Source organism: Symsagittifera roscoffensis, chromosome 3 (assembly GCF_963678635.1).
Source record: "Symsagittifera roscoffensis chromosome 3, txSymRosc1.1, whole genome shotgun sequence".
NCBI classification, from domain to species: Eukaryota; Metazoa; Xenacoelomorpha; order Acoela; family Convolutidae; genus Symsagittifera; species Symsagittifera roscoffensis.
Genome location: NC_087064.1, coordinates 62,599,014 through 62,613,944, shown reverse-complemented (window position 1 = coordinate 62,613,944; position 14,931 = coordinate 62,599,014). Strand labels below are relative to the sequence as shown.

Genomic DNA, 14,931 nt, shown 5'->3' with positions numbered 1-14,931 from the left:
GATTTTCTCGACACTGGGACAACTTTTGTAAATTTTTTAAGCCGTTCGAATCACGACTGAAAGGGAGCTAATATTGTATATCACTCGCTCGGCATTTTCCGATGACTTTTTGTGGTACTTGATTTTGCGTGAAAAACAAAGTAAGCACAAAACTAAAACACACCAGAATACAAAGTTCCTTCCCATTTCCAAAAGACAGAACAACAAGCATCACTAACTTAATAGTGAAAAACAAACAAAAACATGAACAGTAATTTATTCAGCACATGCCATACAAAATTTTGATTGCTGTAGATTTTGTAAGATTATTGCGCTAAATGATATATGCGAGAAGACTTTAAAAATGAATAAACTAATCCAAACATTTTTAAGGGTACTACGTTCCTGAAAAGATACAGTGAACTCATTCTTGAGCCATATTGCATATGAAGAGTAACTATTCGCTGTAGTTTTGCGTAAAAACCAAAAGTTCACACCGGTTTTTTATACACTCGAAGACATTAAACACTCTTTAGAAGACACACTTCAACATCGATTGAACTACAACTCAAAGGTTTTTTATATGAATGATATATCAATCATTCTATTCCATGTGGATTTAATTTTGTGCACCTTATGTTGCCTGAAAAAAAAAAATAGAAGAAAAACTAATATGCATCTGAAACATATTTTTGTCCCTAAACTGAACGTTTGCCACATACTTTCTAAGAAAAGAAAATACGTTTCCAGTATCAATCAACGAGAAACGAGCTTTTTGGTGCTCTTTGTTTTGGGAATAAATTAAATGCGATTAGCATAAATGGTTTTTCAGTGCAATCAGTAATATCCATACTGGTACACAGGGGCGGATTTAGGGGGGGGGGGGGGGGGGGCGGACGCCTTCCCTCAGGGGTTCGACCCCCTGCCGACCCGAAGGGTCCCCCCTTTGGGACTTTTAAGAAATGCATTTTTGGCCGACCGACCCTAAAATTTTTCCGACCGCCAATATATACTAATTTTGAAGGGGAGCGCACGCCAAAAAAACGCGATTTTTTTTGTCAAAATTTTTTAAAAATTGCCCAAAAACGGTTTTTTTGAGCTTTTTTTCAAAATTTTGCCTGCGACGCAGAAAATTTGACCAAAACATAGTCTTTTTTAATGTTTGAGGAGAGCTCAGAAAGTCAATTTGGTCGACCTAAAAAAAAAGTCGTCAAAATTTTTGAATTTTTTTTTGAAAATCCGCCCCCCTCGAGAAAATCCTAGATTCGCCCCTGCTGGTACATCTCTACATACAAAAAATAATTGAAATTAAATTTAATTAAAAGTTTTTATAATATTTTTGCTAGTCACCTCAAAAATCCTCAGGATTTGTATCCAGATCAATCAAAAACGAATAGTTTCACTCGGCTCCGTACGACTTTAGCTGGTATACGACTTTATGAGTGAAAAAAACTCACCTGAATCGGAATTGGTCGGACAACATAAGTTTGAGTTAAGGACAGGCCTATTTATTCAATGAATATTATATCAAAAAGTTAATCAAGAATATATGAACTGTGCACCTGTAAAAAAGCATATCATTTATTTTTATACAATTCAGTTCAGGAAAAAACGCAACGTTAGGAGATGCAAATAATTTGCATCGTTTGAAATGGCAGACAGCGACTTTAACACTAAATTCTGGGTACGTAAGCAGAGGCATTAGTCATAAAAAATAATTCCGGCAATTGGATTAAAACAGCAATTCAAACAGCAGAGATATGTATGTGTATCTAAAACTAAGCAAACATCAAAGGCTGCCAATTTAGATTCATCGCTTGCAACGGTAGAAACTATCTGACAAAAAGAACAACTTTCGACCGAGCTCACAAAAATTTCGAAAGGCTTTGACCCAGGCGCGGACTAAAGCCGAAAGAGGTCACCTGTTCTGCTGCTCAGGACTTCGACTCCCTTGGGCACGTCTTTGTTTAATTTAAAAAATTTGGATCAATGCAAAACTATGGCATGATAGTATTTTGGGTTCAGCCTTAGTTTTTGGAGATTTTCTGAAGGATGTGTTATCCATCTCGTGGTGGACTAGTTTCGGACTAATTTCTACCATGTGGCGGCCATGGTGAACTAAATTCTACTTAGCGCTCTAAACAAGTGATTACAGAAGTTGTTGATAATGGTGTGCGGCGCCCAATAGTCATGACTGGTTAAAACAACTTGTATGATAAGCAACAGCATCCCCTCACGTCAACGCTAGAAACCGTGGAAGAGATGGAGCTTCTCGTAAACCGCTAAGAAAAATATGGCATCAAGTTGCATTAATAGCTCTAATCGGTCGGGAAAAATGGTACAGAGGATTAGCCAGGTGCTATAAAATGCATTTTCATAGGCACAGAAAGTTTTCGTTCCGAACGTATATATCGGAAAATGGCATGCAACCTGTTCCGGAGGGTCTAACCAAGCTGTGCAGAGATTTCTGCGTTTGCTTCAAAAACGTTTGCTTCTAAAAGTCTCCATTTTAGCTTTTTTTGATCAATTTAATTTTTTGATCATTTTATTTAATCTGAGCTCACCTTTAGGGCCAGGAAAGAAATTCTCTGCCATTTCAAGTAGCACAGAATGTTCCGACCACAGCCGTTTTTTCAAATTATTACCGTTTTTTGATTTGCGTGATGTGATAAGAGGAGCTGAACAAAAAACTGGAGAGAAGGTTCATTTTCATTCGACAGACATAGAAAAAAAGCAAACTGAAAAACAATTTTTGTCGAAAAATTACTTAAAAAACAAAAAAAAATTGAAAAAAAAAAAATTCGAAAATTTTATTAAGTTTTGCAGTTTTTTTTTGAAAGTTTTGATTCCAAAAACGCGCGGAAATACTCAAAGTAAACTAACGTTACTCAAGTATAACTAATTTTTTACTTTTTAATTAGGCTATCGAAAGCTTTTAAGCAATTAAAATAAGACTACTCGCTCGCTTTATTCGCTCGAAATAAGACGAAAAGTCAAAAATTTAAACCGAACTGGGAAATTTTTTCTTTTTAAACGTAGTTCGAGTCACGACTGTAAAGGCTTTAATATGATATATCAATCAACCCAGTCCGATGATTACTTGTGGAGCCTGATTTTGCGTGGAAAGCAAAAAGAGAAGAAACAAAAAACTAAAACATACAAAGTTCCTCCCCATTTTCAATTGTCGGAGCAAAAAGACACTAGCTCTCGCAAGTGAAATTAAGCCAGGCTCAAACTGAAACCATCATGTTTGTTCCTCGGTAAATTCTTTTGAAGCTGGTTAGAAAATTATTCGACCACTGCTCTACGTCAAAAACAATGAACTTTCAAATTAAGTTTTATCACTCTTTTTGCTTTCATGGGCTGAATTTGACAAATAATTTTTTATTTCAGCGGATGTCATGAATCTTTGCTTAAAACTAAGACGATCTATTTTCGAACCCGTTATAAACTCAAATCCAGCTGAAATCAAGCACCGCGACAAAAAGTGACTTTTTTTGGTATGATAAGAACACCTGCACAGCCGTGTTTAAATGTATTCTTGCGTGAAGATAGAACGCTTAATGTTTTCATTTTATAACCAACACATAATCAGAAGGATGTTTTGTGAACAAACTAGCGTATATGGCAAAAGGTATCACCGAGTGAATGGAAACGTCAGCAAAGATGATTGGAGGCTGAAAAGAAGTGGGACTTCTGAAACTGCGAGGCGAGGAAGAAGCGAAGACCCGAGTGATATTAATGCGAAGAGTTTCACAGAGTGGTGCGATGCGACTTCAGTGTTTAGTGAGCTCTGGAGGTCAGTCAGTTTATTTTGGTTTAAAACATTTTATAAGCAACTCTATTACCACTTGCCTTAGGAGCTTTGAAACTTTAACCTAGTTTTGAAAGCTTTGTGAGACACCGAGCAATTAAATCCTATAAACTACACAGCTTTTAACCAAATCCTTAACTAACAAAAAAAATTAAAACATCAAATAAATTTGTAAAAATCAAGTAAAACTGTTTTTCCAAATGAAACAATTCGGATAACTCATAATTGTTTCTGAGAGAACTAATCAGTTTTCTTTTGAGTTTTTGTTCTTAACATTGGCTAATGTTTAGATCCAAGACGACACTGCAACACAATATAGCTTTATGGAAATTAAGACAAAAATTAGAGAAGAAACCCAATGAGGAGAAACTAGCGCCTCGTGCTACTCCACCATGGGCCAATTTGTACGAGACCCAGAAATATCAGGAACAAAAACGGAACACAGAGACAATGAACCTAAACCAGGAGTTGTATCTTAAGCCTCCGGATTTCAAATTACCAACAGATCCTTTAATCGGATGCACGCCTAAGCTGATTGAGGTCAACTCAAACAACGAAATAGAGATAATCGATCCGAACAGGCAAATAGCACTACCGAGCGCACTGAAGACTATAAAACAAGTATCGTTTGCAAAATCGGTCGATAAGAGACCTTATTCGATTGACAAAAAAGTGACCTTCGGCAGCAAATCCAGGTCTGATACTTCAGGAAGTAACCAATCAACAATGAGGTCACGTGATAAAACGATGAGAAGTGTGACCTCAGAGAGTATAAAGAATTCATAGATAAAAAAAACGCATACCCCTATGGTTTAAAAACAGCTGGAATCTAGAAATCACAAACATTCATCTAGCAGTAGCTTTAAAAACGTAGCTTTATGACTTAAGAGAGTTTATTCTCAGTTTAATCAGGCAGATCAGTTGCGCGTCGTTTCAGACCCATTCAAACAAGAACTTAAAAAAGAAGAGAATTCAAGTTTGAAACTGCGAAACGTAAATCAATCATTCATCATCATCATATATTTTAGTACAAAGTAGCATTAGGAACAAGTTCATGCAACAATTATCTGTCGACAACTTGACAAAATTTCAAAGATAAAAAACATTTGCTATTTAATGATTGAGCCACCTGAAGCTTACGCGCGGAAAGAGAAAATTGACTCATAATTTAATTAAAAGCAAACAAGGGTAATTTCAGCCAAACTTTCAAAAATCAAAAAACATTACTGCAATTACTGTTTGTTTAATTCATGTTTTCTAAGCAATTGTATAACTTCCAAGAAACATAAGCATCCAAAGCAGCATATTTTATCTGTTCAGCCGACAAACTAAAATCACTCCAGTTTCCACATCTAATCGATTGAGTTTTTGGTAACTGTTTATTCAGCACATGTAGACATAACCGATCCAGACTCCAATTTTGGTTAGATTTCAGAACCTTGTTAGCCATCATTTCAAGATCCTTTACATCAGAACCGACATTTGAAAGATTAAACTGTCGTTGTAATCTGAAGACATCGCCGCTAACATTGACTCCAGTTTTGATAAACTTCGCGTTCTCGACAATTTCCCGTAAGCCAGTAGGAAAAGAGTTCATTCTCGCCAGATGAAATAAGAACACAGTATCTTCCGAGCAGCAAATTTGAACTAGATCAGTTATGACTGATTTAGGATGTCTGTTGTTTATGTCCCATTCACAGTCAAATCCAACAACACATTTTTCAGAGGAATTGACGTTTGACCGATTTTGACTGATCATTTCATTGCAGAGGAAAGAAGCCTCATTTTCGTTGGATGACACAACTATTTTACCCTCAAACTTGATAACTGGAGGTTCATTGTCCAAATTAGGAATATTTTCGCCATTAGACTGGGTTTCATTGTTCATCCAGTTGGGAAGTCTTCGACCTGGCATTCAGATATCTTAAAAATAATTAGTTTACAGCCAATAATTTTATTTTTACATAGAAGCAAAGCTGTTCTTCACAATTAATATAGCGTCACAAGAATCCGGTAACAAAGTCGCGCCACAAGAATCCGGTAAAGAAGTCGCGATTCTGGAGCAAACCCATTGAAGAAACATTTGCAAATACTGATTTCAATTACTCGCATAATCATAAACACGTCTAAAAATTCAAATAAAACCTAGATTTTACCACAGAGGCTAGCTACACGTCATTAAGAGCAGAAAAACGGCAAACGAAATTTTAAAAAAAGCAAGATTTAAATCGACTAGCGTGTAGCGCACCTCCGGTGCTTTGAATTTTCGAAAACTCATAAGAAACCGCATATATTGCAAATAAGATCTTTATCTTTTGAGTGTACTCTGACAGCACGTAATTACAGGGCTGCTAATGTCAAATTTTGCCAAGTTTTTCATTCGTTTTTTACATCCAAGTTCTTTGAAAAATTGACATAATTTGACAGAAAAAACGTCACATCTCGGAAACAAAAAGCAATGGAGCAGTCGCATTGAACCCAGGATTTTCAAATACTGATAGTGCCCTCACAACACCAAACTACAGCGTTGGGATTTTCAAATTTCGAAAAACTTCAAATGTAAGTTTTCTTAAAAAAAACTTTGAGAAAACGCCATATCTAGAAAAGTACAAATATTTGAGCAGTCATATTTGGAAGCAAGATTCGCAACCCCTGAGAGTACTCCGACAGCCCCCAATTACAGGGTTAGGAAATCAAACTTCGAAAATGATCAAATTTAACTTTTCTGAAATTTTTTTTTGAAAAACTCACAAAATACGTCATAGCTCGAAAACGACAAGGATTTGAGCAATCATATTTAGAGACAAAATTTTCAACCCCTGGGAGAACCCTAGCAGAGCCTGGCTTTAGAGATGAGAATTTTGTGATATTTTTGATATCTAAGTACTTTGAACAATTAAAAAAAAGACAACAAATGTCACATCTGGGAACCTAAAAGCATTTGAACAGACGTATTTGGACGCAAGATTTGCAACTTGAAACTCCTGGGACTTGAAAACTCCTGAGGTTGGGAATTTCAAATGTTTTAATTTTCAAATTTAGGTTTTTTGAAAATTAAAAATCACAAAAAACGTCATATCTCAAAAACTACAAGTGCTTGAGCGTATTTGGAAGCAAGATTCGCAAACTCTGACAGTAGTCTGACAGCACCCAGCTACAGAGTTGGTAATATCGAAATTTATGAATTATTTGAATTCTCCGTAAATTTTAGAAAAAAAATCACAAAAATCGTCATATCTCGTTAACTAAAAAGATTCGGGTATTCATAATTGCAAGCCAAATTTGCAACTCCCCTGATAGCATACCATTAATGGGTTGCTAATTTTAAACTCGGTGAAGTAAACACTGAATTCAAAAACGTGAAAAAATACTTTCGTTAAATATGCAAAAGTAATACGTTCAAACATCCGGAGTAAAACCGCCTGCACCATTAGAAACACTACAAAGAGCTTGGGAACTGCTACACAGAATCCACGCTTTCAAAAAAGTCCTTTCTGCGGAACTATGCAGACAAAAATAAGCAGACAGATAATAATCTAATTTAGCGAAAAATTTATATTTGCAAGAAAAACAGGTCTCAACTCCCGGACTTAGTCGTGTCAATCATTGAGATTACAGCAACTTGGAAAAAAGCAAAACCATTAGGCTAGGGGAACTAAGCCGACAAAAAAAGACGGACGATAGTCCGAAAAAGCACAAAAATCTGTTTGCAAAAAAGGGCCAAACCGGATTCGAACAGTTAATCTTTGCCGTTTCAAGCTGTTGTTTTACCTATACGCCAGATGCGCCGGATGATTGATTGGATTTGAATTTATAACACAGAGGCGAAGTTGCACTTCGCATGCACAAGCAAAAATATGACAGACAACGCTACTGGGAAAACTGAATGAGTAAAACTTCGAGTCTACAAAATTTCTTAAGTGACGCAGGGAAATAATGAGTCTACATAATTGCTAATTCAGGCAAGTCAAAAATCACGCATTAACAGTACCAGTCGATTGGAAAAAAAGAAATTCGCCAACTAACATGCCTGAATTTAAAGAGCGGACGCATTTTAACTAGTACACGAAAAAGCTGATTTAATATCCGACCCTGTCCTGGCGCGAACTTTCTTATTTTGTCGCGGGTCTCCTTCCCTACCTCTACGCTACAGATTCATGATACCCTGAAGCTAAAGTGGTATTTATAATATAATAGTCTGTATTAATATCCTTACCATTGGCTGTACTTAATAGCTGGTTATTGATCAAAAGGAACACTTTCAAAATGAACACATTTAGTCGCAACAATTTTTGCGACTTACGTTGGAAAAAAGATAATTCATACTATAACACAAGCGTTGCTTTTGTAATTTATAAGCCAAAATAAAGCCAAAAAAACCTGAGCAAGAAACCTTTCATGACAAAAAAATTCAAAAAATAACTTAAATAAAAAATTTTAAATACCTTTTCCCTTCAGAGCGCACACACGAGCATAAACATTTTTTCGGACGTAACGACGCAAGGAGAGGCCAGTAAGTCGAAATTATTTATGCCGAAATTTATTAAGCCGATAAAAAGACTAAACAAAAGAAAAAAAATGAATTTTAACAAATCGAGCTGGTAAAATTACAACCAATGTGAAAAGCAAACTTCAATTCCGCCGGATTTTTAAAATCCTAGTGAAAACCACTGCAGTGAAAACTGTTTACAGCTAAAAAAAATGAGCTAAAAAATGAGATTGCTAAATGAGGCAACTAAGCCGACAAAATATAAGCAGACAATTAATAGGCCGAATTATTTATGAACTGGAACATTTAACGTTTGAAACAAAACTGGTACTAGTCAGGTTCGAACTCAGGACCTTTGCCGTCCTAGGCGTATTTGTTACCACCAGGATAAATGTGCAAGAGACACTACAAAGTTTGAATTCATTATGAACCAAGGTACCACCAGGAGTCTAATGAGTCGTGTGCACTTAAGTGTTTACGGGAAAAAAGTCTAGTACCCGATTGCAATACCCTTGCTCAAAAATGTTGTCGACTTTTTTTTAGGTCGACCAAACTGATTTTCCGAGTTCTCCCAAACCATTAAAAAGGCCCCGTTTTGGTCAATTTTTGGCAAATATTTGAAAAAAAAAACAGGCAAAAAAAGGCGTTTTTAGGTACTTTTTGAAAAGTGTTGACCGAAAAATCGCGCTTTTTCGGCGCGCGCTCCCCCCTCAAAATTAGTATATATTGGCGCCCAAAGCGACTTTAGAAAAACTTTAGGGTCCGTCACCAAATATGGATATCTCAAAATAGTACAAGGGGGGACATCTCAAAATAGATAGTTCAAAGGGGGACAAAGCTTATTGCTTTATAGAAACAATTATCCTTGCTCTCGCAAAAGAAACAACAATCCACTTTTAAGCTCCATGTATCCCAACATGAATTATTTATGCAATAAAACTGGAAAATCATTGCAAATTATTTAACAAAAACAAAAGTTTTTATATCAAAAAAGTTTTTTTTTTCATCCAGGGGCGACATTGCACTCAATAAACACAAGCAAAACACCAAAAAGTAGCTAACATTACAAAATGATAGAAAACACAGAAAAAATACCTTGAAAGAAAATCAAGTTCAAACACTTAAGTAACGAAAACTACAAATTGAGTCTCGAGAAGTAGAGAGGACAGTTAGCACTTCCAAGCTCAAATTGCAAAGACTATTTGAACGGAGAAGCGAAGCAGAGCTTACCGCCATATACAATGCAACACACAATAATACAGAAGCTAGGCGGCACAGATTGTGACGAACGCCGCTGAGTTGCAAGAACATAAAAAACGACAAAACCGCAATAAAAATTTTTGGTTCCCCTGAGTGAAATTGAATTTAAAAAAACTCGAGTTTCCCTGAAGTGAAATGTCAAGAAACACAGATGCCAGTGTTGAAAAACTCATTGAAACAAAATTTATCGCGGAGTAACTAAGCAGACCATACTTTGGTAGAGAGGAAAAAGTGATCACAAGTAATTTTGAGGTGTAAAGTTTGTTGAAACTTTTTTTTATCTCCCTCCAAGCAAAAACAAAGCAGAAGACATTTTTTGCTATTCAAGCGACGTATTATGAGTCCAAAAAAAACCAATTTAACTCAAGTTGAAACCATTCAAGCCGCAAAAACCTATAAAATAAGCTTAAATCGAAATAACACAAAATTGTAGGTGCGCAATTTCCACGAGAAAAATGAAAATGAACTTCATTTATAGTATAAATTGCTTAAATAAGAGGCAGGTCAAAACTTTGGAGAGTAAGCCGATGACAATTAGCAGACAAGTAGTCCGCTAATTCGGTTTTTCCAATGGCAAATTATTCAATTCAGTAAAAAATTTGACTCTCGACAGGAAACGTACCCAGCACCTTTCTCCTCCCAAGCAAGGGCGCTACCTCTAGACTAAATGCTCAAGAAACGCCATTTCATTTGAAATTGTCACGCAGCGCATCAATCTCGTGCGATTTCGTCAGCAAAATTGATTACGGGAAAAATTTCTTCTACCAATCACAATACCCTTGCTATTTAAGAGTAACTAATATGTTCGCATTAAAGCGTTGAACATCAGATAATATAGCCAACAGACAGTTGGAAAAAACTCATTTATCCTCACAGAGAAAGCGAAAAGGGAGGTTTCGTGCAAAAGCTCTTTGCTGTGATAAACTTATTAAATTGTTTCAGAAGTCGAAATGGAAAGTAACATGGTTCATGATGTAGGTGAACAAGAAGCTTCTGCCAGCAATATTAGTTCAAACGAAACTATTGATTATCCGCAGCTTAGGCATCAAGATGAAACTCCCATCGCTCCGAAAGACAAAAAGTCGAAAAGATCTTGTTCTGAGTTGAGCCCCATATTAGACGAAATTGAAGTAACATCGCTGGTCAGAGATCTGAAAATTTCAGTCAAACAAACTCTAGCTTCGCAAATTGCAACAATGATGAATGACATAAGAACGACACCCTAAAAACTGTTCACGAAGCTATAGCCCATGAAATGCAATTGCTACAGAAGCAAATACTCGATGAAGCAAATGAAAACATGGGCTATCAGGGACGACATGGTGACCTTAAAGCTCGTAGTGAAGCTGAGCTAATCGAAAGATAAAACCGCAGAGACAACGTCAGAATAATTGGAATTGCTGAAAACTCAAATGTCGATGAAAACGGAAGAAGAATGTATGAAAGCAATGAAGAAATCATTGAGAAAGTCGCCAAAATAGCCACCGCAAAAGGAGCAAATGTTTCGGAATCTGATATTTCAATTGCCCACCCACTTCCTACGAGAAAACATCATCCACGAACTATGATCGTTCGCAAGAAGAATCGGCAAAGTAGATCTCTTAGTAAGGAAAAAGAAGAAATTTTTACAGTCTTCCACGATAAGAGACATAAAAGTATTTGAGGATTTGACTGCACCAAGAGTCAAGTTCCTTAATTTGATGAAAAAAGATGCCCGAATACAAAATTTATCGCGGAGTAACTAAGCAGACCATACTTTGGTAGAGAGGAAAAAGTGATCACAAGTAATTTTGAGGTGTAAAGTTTGTTCAAACTTTTTTTTATCTCCCTCCAAGCAAAAACAAAGCAGAAGACATTTTTTGCTATTCAAGCGACGTATTATGAGTCCAAAAAAAACCAATTTAACTCAAGTTGAAACCATTCAAGCCGCAAAAACCTATAAAATAAGCTTAAATCGAAATAACACAAAATTGTAGGTGCGCAATTTCCACGAGAAAAATGAAAATGAACTTCATTTATAGTATAAATTGCTTAAATAAGAGGCGGGTCAAAACTTTGGAGAGTTAGCCGATGACAATTAGCAGACAAGTAGTCCGCTAATTCGGTTTTTCCAATGGCAAATTATTCAATTCAGTAAAAAATTTGACTCTCGACAGAAACGTACCCAGCACCTTTCTCCTCCCAAGCAAGGGCGCTACCTCTAGACTAAATGCTCAAGAAACGCCATTTCATTTGAAATTGTCACGCAGCGCATCAATCTCGTGCGATTTCGTCAGCAAAATTGATTACGGGAAAAATTTCTTCTACCAATCACAATACCCTTGCTATTTAAGAGTAACTAATATGTTCGCATTAAAGCGTTGAACATCAGATAATATAGCCAACAGACAGTTGGAAAAAACTCATTTATCCTCACAGAGAAAGCGAAAAGGGAGGTTTCGTGCAAAAGCTCTTTGCTGTGATAAACTTATTAAATTGTTTCAGAAGTCGAAATGGAAAGTAACATGGTTCATGATGTAGGTGGTTCATGAATAAGCTTCTGCCAGCAATATTAGTTTAAACGAAACTATTGATTATCCGCAGCTTAGGCATCAAGATGAAACTCCCATCGCTCCGAAAGACAAAAAGTCGAAAAGATCTTGTTCTGAGTTGAGCCCCATATTAGACGAAATTGAAGTAACATCGCTGGTCAGAGATCTGAAAAGTTCAGTCAAACAAACTCTAGCTTCGCAAATGGCAACAATGATGAATGACATAAGAACGACACCCTAAAAACTGTTCACGATGCTATAGCCCATGAAATGCAATTGCTACAGAAGCAAATACTCGACGAAGCAAATGAAAACATGGGCTATCAGGGACGACAATGTGACCTTAAAGCTCGTAGTGAAGCTGAGCTAATCGAAAGATACAACCGCAGAGACAACGTCAGAATAATTGGAATTGCTGAAAACTCAAATGTCGATGAAAACGGAAGAAGAATGTATGAAAGCAATGAAGAAATTATTGAGAAAGTCGCCAAAATAGCCACCGCAAAAGGAGCAAATGTTTCGGAATCTGATATTTCAATTGCCCACCCACTTCCTACGAGAAAACATCATCCACGAACTATGATCGTTCGCAAGAAGAATCGGCAAAGTAGATCTCTTAGTAAGGAAAAAGAAGAAATTTTTACAGTCTTCCACGATAAGAGACATAAAAGTATTTGAGGATTTGACTGCACCAAGAGTCAAGTTCCTTAATTTGATGAAAAAAGATGCCCGAATAGAATCTGCCTGAACGCACGAGGGATTAATTTACTTCAAATATACAACATGAGGTGGTGCAATGTATAAGAGGTCTATATGAAGGAGGAATACAACTAGAGTACTCATTCAATGACGTTGAGAGCTGCTTCTATAAACAATGAAATGATATCCTCAAGCCAACAAAGTGCTAGTAGTGCTAAAAATTATGTTGCTAACTTTTGGAAAATACTAAATATGAATACAAGATCTATTTAAAAATACCACGAAGAAAGAGAAGCGCTTATAGGCAATCTTGAGTCCCACCTAACATATTAGCTTTAACTGAGACATGGCTAAATTGAACAGACAGTATAAATTGTTACAAAATTAAGGCGTTCGAACCATTGATATCAAAAAGTAGAATTTCAACGACAGGAGGAAGTGTAATGATCCAAAATGACAAGAATTGAGAAGTGATCAAAGAAATAAAATGCGAACTTGCGGAATGTGTAAGTATACAAGTTAGAATAATGAAAATAACTTACATTTTAGTCGTGATATATAACCCTCGTAGGACTGACAAAGAGTTCTTTATTGAACAACTTGACTCTCTTTGAGCGACTATTACTACAAAACACTCCCGTCATTATGTGGCGATATAAACATCGATTTAATGCGTGATAATCTAGCCACATCAAAATACTTAGATGTCATTATTTCGAATGGATTCAATATTCTCAACCAGGAACCAACAAGAATCATGGAAATGGCACAAACTTGCCTAGGTCATTTTATAATCAAAGATGTACATCATCAAAAACTACACCTTTTGTATAATCAAGGATTTTCGGATCATACTCGAGCTGAGCAAAAAATTTACATTAAGGAAATCAAAAATGAAAGCAAGGTCAGCTTTACAGACACATCATTCATCAAAAAAGATAAACATGTTCAACAGTTCAACACGGAGCTCGAAAAGCAGTTGCAGTCTTGTAATCCTCAGTAAATTAATTCAAACAAATGTTTTGCAGAGTTTGAAGAAATAATCAGTCGAGTCTTTCATAAATTTGCCCCAATAGTAATAAGAAACGTGTCCAAAAACAGCAATAAGTCCAAAGATTAAAAGTCGAAAAGAACTCGAGAGCTAAATCACGGTTTTACCAAGAAAATTTTGAAAATTGTATAGGTGACTCAAAACAAGTTTACAGGTTTTTAGACACAATAAAAGGAAAATCCAGAAATAATCCAGTCATTAGCGAATTGCTAGATAACAATGGTCGGAAGATTACTTTTCAAACTGATATAAACAACGAACTTTTTTTCGCCAGCATCGGTGAAAACTTAAGTTCAGTTATACCTCAAACATCGTTTGATGTATCAACCGAATTGAAAATCTCAATTTACATTTATCCTTGTCATGAACAAGAAATAAGTAAAACTATTGATCAGTTGAAAAGGAAGACATCTGCAGGAAGTGATGACATCAGTAACACACTAATCAAGGCTGCATCTAGTAAAATTGTTCATCATCTGACCAAACTGATAAATTGTTCAAGGAAAAGCGGAAATTTTGAATTTTTTTTAAAAAATTGAATCGAAGTTAGATATGGGAAATTACAGACCTAATTCTCTGCTCAATTGTTGGAGCTAAATTTTTGAAAAGTTTGTATGTCAAGATATATAATTACACGGAGGAACATTAACTACTTGATTGCAAGCAATATGGCTTCAGATATAAGCATATTACAAGAGATGAAGAAGCGGAATTTACTGGAAAAATTCCCTCTTCCAAAGGTATCATTTAAGTTCCGGTTGTTTGATTGATTTTAAAAAAGCGTTTTTTTGCACTGAATCATTCTATATTAATTAGGAAAATGGGTTATTATGGCTTGGATGGGCCATGTTCAATTTTGATAAAAAGCTATCTTTCAAATAGAGTTCAATGGGTTGAAATGAATGGTGTACGATCATCTTGGGCATAAGTTCATTGCGGAGTTCTCAAATGCTCAATACTTGGTTCATTACAGTTTCTGATTTACATAAATGATCTTCCATTAGCATGTAAAAGCTGTGAAGTTTTTCTCTTTGCCGACGATATAAAGATAAATGGGTTATCTTGCGGGATTCAAGAAATTATTAATGATATGGATAAAGTCTCTCAG

General features: G+C 35.9%; 1 protein-coding gene across 4 annotated transcripts in view; it reads left to right on the top strand.

Annotated features, from left to right (window-relative positions):
* Window positions 1–12,000: 12,000 nt before the first annotated feature.
* The window catches only part of LOC134842842 (zinc finger C2HC domain-containing protein 1A-like), a 216,803-nt gene continuing 213,872 nt past the window's right edge, over window positions 12,001–14,931 (top strand). For all 4 annotated transcript variants that reach the window (XR_010162560.1, XM_063859341.1, XM_063859342.1 and 1 more), the window contains exon 1: window positions 12,001–12,018. The gene's annotated coding sequence lies outside the window, so the exon portion shown is untranslated. The remainder of the gene's footprint in view (window positions 12,019–14,931) is intronic.